This window comes from Misgurnus anguillicaudatus, chromosome 3, assembly GCF_027580225.2.
Source record: "Misgurnus anguillicaudatus chromosome 3, ASM2758022v2, whole genome shotgun sequence".
In the NCBI taxonomy this organism is placed as follows: domain Eukaryota; kingdom Metazoa; phylum Chordata; class Actinopteri; order Cypriniformes; family Cobitidae; genus Misgurnus; species Misgurnus anguillicaudatus.
In genome coordinates this window covers 6,332,484-6,340,135 of record NC_073339.2, presented here as the reverse complement: position 1 = coordinate 6,340,135, position 7,652 = coordinate 6,332,484, and the positions used below count along the sequence as shown (strand labels likewise).

Here is a 7,652-nt window from a genome sequence, read left to right as displayed (position 1 = left end):
AACAACAGTGTCAGCTAAAAGCACCACTTCAACACCCACTACAAAATCTGCTGTTACAAGCACCTCCAGCCCCACAACAGAATCAGCTAAAAGCACCACCTCAAGCCCCACCACAAAATCTCATGTTACCACCACCTCAAGCCCCACCACAAAATCTGTTGTTACCACCACCTCAAGCCCCACCACAACATCTGCTGTTACCACCACCTCAAGCCCCACCACAACATCTGCTGTTACCACCACCTCCAAGCCTACAACAGAATCAGCTAAAAGCACCACGTCAAGCCCCACCACAAAATCTCATGTTACCACCACCTCAAGCCCCACCACAACATCTGCTGTTACGACCACCTCCAGTCCCACAACAGAATCACAAAAAAGCACCACCTCAAGCCCCACAACAGAATCAGCTAAAAGCACCTCCTCAAGCCCCACAACAGAATCTCATGTAAGCACCACTTCAACACCCACCACAACATCTGCTGTTACCACCACCTCAAGCCCCACCACAACTTCTACTGTTATCACCACCTCCAAGCCCACAACAGAATCAGCTAAAAGCACCACCTCAAGCCCCACCACAACATCTGCTGATACCACCACCTCAAGCCCCACCACAACATCTGTTGTTACCACCACCTCAAGCCCCATCACAACATCTCCTGTTACCACCACCTCAAGCCCCACCACAACATCTGTTGTTACCACCACCTCAAGCCCCACCACAACATCTGCTGTTACCACCACCTCCAAGCCCACAACAGAATCAGCTAAAAGCACCACCTCAAGCCCCACCACAACATCTGCTGATACCACCACCTCCAAGCCTACAACAGAATCAGCTAAAAGCACCACCTCAAGCCCCACAACAGAATCTCATGTAAGCACCACTTCAACACCCACTACAACATCTGCTGTTACCACCACCTCAAGCCCCACCACAACATCTGTTGTTACCACCACCTCAAGCCCCACCACAACATCTGCTGTTACCACCACCTCCAAGCCCACAACAGAATCAGCTAAAAGCACCACCTCAAGCCCCACAACAGAATCTCATGTAAGCACCACTTCAACACCCACCACAACATCTGCTGTTACCACCACCTCCAAGCCCACAACAGAATCAGCTAAAAGCACCACCTCAAGCCCCACAACAGAATCTCATGTAAGCACCACTTCAACACCCACCACAACTTCTACTGTTACCACCACCTCCAAGCCCACTACAGAATCAGCTAAAAGCACCACCTCAAGCCCCACCACAACATCTGTTGTTACCACCACCTCAAGCCCCATCACAACATCTGTTGTTACCACCACCTCAAGCCCCACCACAACATCTGCTGTTACCACCACCTCCAAGCCCACAACAGAATCAGCTAAAAGCACCACCTCAAGCCCCACCACAACATCTGCTGATACCACCACCTCCAAGCCTACAACAGAATCAGCTAAAAGCACCACCTCAAGCCCCACAACAGAATCTCATGTAAGCACCACTTCAACACCCACTACAACATCTGCTGTTACCACCACCTCAAGCCCCACCACAACATCTGTTGTTACCACCACCTCAAGCCCCACCACAACATCTGCTGTTACCACCACCTCCAAGCCCACAACAGAATCAGCTAAAAGCACCACCTCAAGCCCCACAACAGAATCTCATGTAAGCACCACTTCAACACCCACCACAACATCTGCTGTTACCACCACCTCCAAGCCCACAACAGAATCAGCTAAAAGCACCACCTCAAGCCCCACAACAGAATCTCATGTAAGCACCACTTCAACACCCACCACAACTTCTACTGTTACCACCACCTCCAAGCCCACTACAGAATCAGCTAAAAGCACCACCTCAAGCCCCACCACAAAATCTGCTGTTACCACCACCTCCAAGCCTACAACAGAATCTCATGTAAGCACCACTTCAACACCCACCACAACATTTGCTGTTACCACCACCTCCAAGCCCACAACAGAATCAACTAAAAGCACCACCTCAAGCCCCACCACAACTTCTGCTGTTAACACCACCTCCAAGCCCACAACAGAATCAGCTAAAAGCACCACCTCAAGCCCCACCACAACATCTGCTGATACCACCACCTCAAGCCCCACCACAACATCTGTTGTTACCACCACCTCAAGCCCCATCACAACATCTCCTGTTACCACCACCTCAAGCCCCACCACAACATCTGTTGTTACCACCACCTCAAGCCCCACCACAACATCTGCTGTTACCACCACCTTAAGCCCCACCACAACATCTACTGTTACCAACACCTCCAAGCCCACAACAGAATCAGCTAAAAGCACCACCTCAAGCCCCACCACAACATCTGCTGATACCACCACCTCCAAGCCAACAACAGAATCAGCTAAAAGCACCACCTCAAGCCCCACAACAGAATCTCATGTAAGCACCACTTCAACACCCACCACAACATCTGCTGTTACCACCACCTCAAGCCCCACCACAACTTCTACTGTTACCACCACCTCCAAGCCCACAACAGAATCAGCTAAAAGCACCACCTCAAGCCCCACCACAAAATCTGCTGTTACCACCACCTCAAGCCCCACCACAACATCTGTTGTTACCACCACCTCAAGCCCCACCACAACATCTGTTGTTACCACCACCTCCAAGCCAACAACAGTATCAGCTAAAAGCACCACCTCAAGCCCCACCACAAAATCTGCTGTTACCACCACCTCAAGCCCCACCACAACATCTACTGTTACCACCACCTCCAAGCCAACAACAGTATCAGCTAAAAGCACCACTTCAACACCCACTACAAAATCTGCTGTTACAAGCACCTCCAGCCCCACAACAGAATCAGCTAAAAGCACCACCTCAAGCCCCACCACAAAATCTCATGTTACCACCACCTCAAGCCCCACCACAAAATCTGTTGTTACCACCACCTCAAGCCCCACCACAACATCTGCTGTTACCACCACCTCAAGCCCCACCACAACATCTGCTGTTACCACCACCTCCACCACCTCCAAGCCAACAACAGTATCAGCTAAAAGCACCACTTCAACACCCCCGACAAAATCAGCTTTTACAAGCACCTACAGCCACACAACAGAATCAGCTAAAAGCACCACCTCAAGCCCCACCACAAAATCTCATGTTACCACCACCTCAAGCCCCACCACAAAATCTGTTGTTACCACCACCTCAAGCCCCACCACAACATCTGCTGTTACCACCACCTCAAGCCCCACCACAACATCTGCTGTTACCACCACCTCCAAGCCTACAACAGAATCAGCTAAAAGCACCACGTCAAGCCCCACCACAACATCTCATGTTACCACCACCTCAAGCCCCACCACAACATCTGCTGTTACCACCACCTCCAGCCCCACAACAGAATCACAAAAAAGCACCACCTCAAGCCCCACAACAGAATCAGCTAAAAGCACCGCTTCAAGCCCCAGCACAAAATCTGTTGTTACCACCACCTCAAGCCCCACCACAACATCTGCTGTTACCACCACCTCAAGCCCCACCACAACATCTGTTGTTACCACCACCTCCAAGCCTACAACAGAATCAGCTAAAAGCACCACGTCAAGCCCCAGCACAAAATCTGTTGTTACCACCACCTCAAGCCCCACCACAACATCTGCTGTTATGACCACCTCCAGTCCCACAACAGAATCACAAAAAAGCACCACCTCAAGCCCCACAACAGAATCAGCTAAAAGCACCTCCTCAAGCCCCACAACAGAATCTCATGTAAGCACCACTTCAACACCCACCACAACATCTGCTGTTACCACCACTTCAAGCCCCACCACAACTTCTACTGTTACCACCACCTCCAAGCCCACAACAAAATCAGCTAAAAGCACCACCTCAAGCCCCACCACAACATCTGCTGATATCACCACCTCAAGCCCCACCACAACATCTGTTGTTACCACCACCTCAAGCCCCATCACAACATCTCCTGTTACCACCACCTCAAGCCCCACCACAACATCTGTTGTTACCACCACCTCAAGCCCCACCACAACATCTGCTGTTACCACCACCTTAAGCCCCACCACAACATCTACTGTTACCACCACCTCCAAGCCCACAACAGAATCAGCTAAAAGCACCACCTCAAGCCCCACCACAACATCTGCTGATACCACCACCTCCAAGCCTACAACAGAATCAGCTAAAAGCACCACCTCAAGCCCCACAACAGAATCTCATGTAAGCACCACTTCAACACCCACCACAACATCTGCTGTTACCACCACCTCAAGCCCCACCACAACTTCTGCTGTTACCACCACCTCCAAGCCCACAACAGAATCAGCTAAAAGCACCACCTCAAGCCCCACCACAAAATCTGCTGTTACCACCACCTCAAGCCCCACCACAACATCTGTTGTTACCACCACCTCAAGCCCCACCACAACATCTGTTGTTACCACCACCTCCAAGCCAACAACAGTATCAGCTAAAAACACCACCTCAAGCCCCACCACAAAATCTGCTGTTACCACAACCTCAAGCCCCACCACAACATCTACTGTTACCACCACCTCCAAGCCAACAACAGTATCAGCTAAAAGCACCACTTCAACACCCACTACAAAATCTGCTGTTACAAGCACCTCCAGCCCCACAACAGAATCAGCTAAAAGCACCACCTCAAGCCCCACCACAAAATCTCATGTTACCACCACCTCAAGCCCCACCACAAAATCTGTTGTTACCACCACCTCAAGCCCCACCACAACATCTGCTGTTACCACCACCTCCAAGCCTACAACAGAATCAGCTAAAAGCACCACGTCAAGCCCCACCACAACATCTCATGTTACCACCACCTCAAGCCCCACCACAACATCTGCTGTTACAACCACCTCCAGTCCCACAACAGAATCACAAAAAGGCACCACCTCAAGCCCCACCACAAAATCTGCTGTTACCACAACCTCAAGCCCCACCACAACATCTGCTGTTACCACCACCTCCAAGCCCACAACAGAATCAGCTAAAAGCACCACCTCAAGCCCCACCACAACATCTGCTGATACCACCACCTCCAAGCCTACAACAGAATCAGCTAAAAGCACCACCTCAAGCCCCACAACAGAATCTCATGTAAGCACCACTTCAACACCCACCACAACATCTGCTGTTACCACCACCTCAAGCCCCACCACAACATCTGTTGTTACCACCACCTCAAGCCCCACCACAACATCTGTTGTTACCACCACCTCAAGCCCCACCACAACATCTGCTGATACCACCACCTCCAAGCCTACAACAGAATCAGCTAAAAGCACCACGTCAAGCCCCACCACAAAATCTCATGTTACCACCACCTCAAGCCCCACCACAACATCTGCTGTTACGACCACCTCCAGTCCCACAACAGAATCACAAAAAAGCACCACCTCAAGCCCCACAACAGAATCAGCTAAAAGCATCACATCAAGCCCCACTACAAAATCTGTTGTTACCACCACCTCAAGCCACAGCACAACTACTGTATTAGACACAGCTAAAAGTCATGCATCTACCACAGGATCACAGCACCACAAAACAACCTCAAGGGTGTCTGATGGAACAACTTTTGCCTCAAGCCACAACAAAAAATCTGCTGTAAGCAACACCTCAAACCAGAGCACGACCCCTGGCCAATCTGAAAATCATTTGTCCAGCAAAGAAGATAACAGTGGCAACAGTGAGTAACAAAACTCAGACTCTACTTTTCTATTTTCTTTTCTGTTTCCCAATAGGGCTTATTCGCAAACACCGGAAGTCGCTAACCGCGGCCATCTTGTTGACATGACATCTGTCCTGCCCTTAGCCGCACGTAGATTTGAGTCGAGGGGAGCTTCATCTCGTCTGTATTAAGAGAAGATGAGCTTGATTATTGTGAAACCATATCAAATAGACCCAATAGCCTTAAGTAAAGATCCGTCCTTATTGCCAGCCGTAACTTATCCGGATATTTATAACTATATCGTTCATACCGTATCCGCATTCATCATACAAGCACTGAAGGGCCGCTCACATTATAACGATAACTATAACGATACCAAACAATGCGTTTATGCTAATTCGCTCACGGCACTCGCGCAAATCACTTGCCTTTAATATTGCTTGTAATAAAAACTTTTGCAGATGTCCTCAACACGCTGCATTTCGCGTAACTCTAAACAGTGAATCTAATAGTTTGTGTAATCTCTTACCTTTTGGCATAACAGTTAGTTAATGTAATAGATTAAAAAGCATTACGTAGTCAATTTTCACAGCAACTGGAGGTAATCTAATGTTTTAGACCTCAACAATGAGCTCACTGTCATTTTAAGTGGCCGTGCACTTGAAGTTCAAATAAATTTTAATGCTATCAATGGTTTATCCTTCATCAGGTGGGAAAAATCGCTCAGAAAGTGATCCCAATGATGTCGTTCATTGTATCTGAATCGTTATAGTTTTGGTGTGAGCTCCGCTATTCTGTTTAATATAAAACGATTTTCAAAACTATATTTTTTATAGTTATCGTTATATTGTGAACGGCCCTTAATTCCCTACCTAGTATCAATGCCAGACCTATTATTATGTTCATATAGTTATTAATACTAATTTAATAACTGTCTCAATGTATGGCAGCTTATTTGAAAGAGCAGTTTCAGCCACTGCTTACAGCTAACCATATGTGATCAAATTATGGGCACAGACTTGGCTGTGAGGCATATATCCCTAACGTTACCTGGGGTAAAATGATGGGGACAGACTTTGCTGTTGGGAGTCTCTCCTTCGCTGGTTCAACTCCTCTGTCTCCTTCCTTTCATGTTTTCTGACAGTCGGTATCGCATAAAAACTCATTTCGGGGTTCTTTTTGCTGTTGTTAGAACATCCGTGTATTACACCACACACCATCGCACGGTTTTAAAAAAATTACACTGATAATACCATGCATAATACCCATGCTGCCTTGCTTGTCAATTGACAGACTGACAGTTCTATGTCAACAATATGGCCGCCGCGAACATTGATGACGTAGATCGAATAACCCCTATAGGTTTGAATTATACCATGTTGTATTTTACGTGAAAGGCACAAAAAGTTTAAACATAATAATTTTAATCACCAAGGTCAATCTGAAAAGGATTTATCCAGTGAAGACAAAAATAATCCTGGAGATAACAGTGGCAACAGTGAGTAACAGAGCTCAGACTCCACTTTTCTATTTCTGTTCTGTTTCCCAATTTGTCTCAAAGATTCCATGTTGTATTTCACATGATAGACAGGAAAAAGTTTAACCAAAAAAAATGTTTTATCACCAAGGTCAATCTGAAAATGATTCCTCCAGCGAAGACAATAAGAATGCCAAAGGTAACAGTGGAAACAGTGAGTAACAGAGCTCAAACTCTTTTTTTAATTGTTCCTTCTCTGTTTCTCAATTTGTCTCAAGGATGCCATGTTGTATTTCACATGATAGACAAGAAAAAGTTTAACCTCAATAATCTTTATCACCAAGGTCAATCTCAAAAGGATTCATCCAGCGAAAACAAAAATAGTGCTGAAGATAACAGGGGCAACAGTGAGTTACAGAGCTCAGACTCTTCTTAATAGTTCCTTTTCTGTTTCCCTATTTGTCTCA

The 7,652-nt window shown here is 47.4% G+C and overlaps 1 long non-coding RNA gene across 1 annotated transcript; it reads left to right on the top strand.

The window, feature by feature from the left end:
- The first annotated feature begins 5,298 nt into the window (after positions 1 to 5,298).
- On the top strand, positions 5,299 to 7,593 carry LOC141358741 (uncharacterized). The gene is made up of 4 exons (XR_012365148.1): positions 5,299 to 5,726; positions 7,144 to 7,206; positions 7,337 to 7,399; positions 7,530 to 7,593. It is a non-coding gene; the product is annotated as an uncharacterized lncRNA (long non-coding RNA).
- Positions 7,594 to 7,652: the final 59 nt, after the last annotated feature.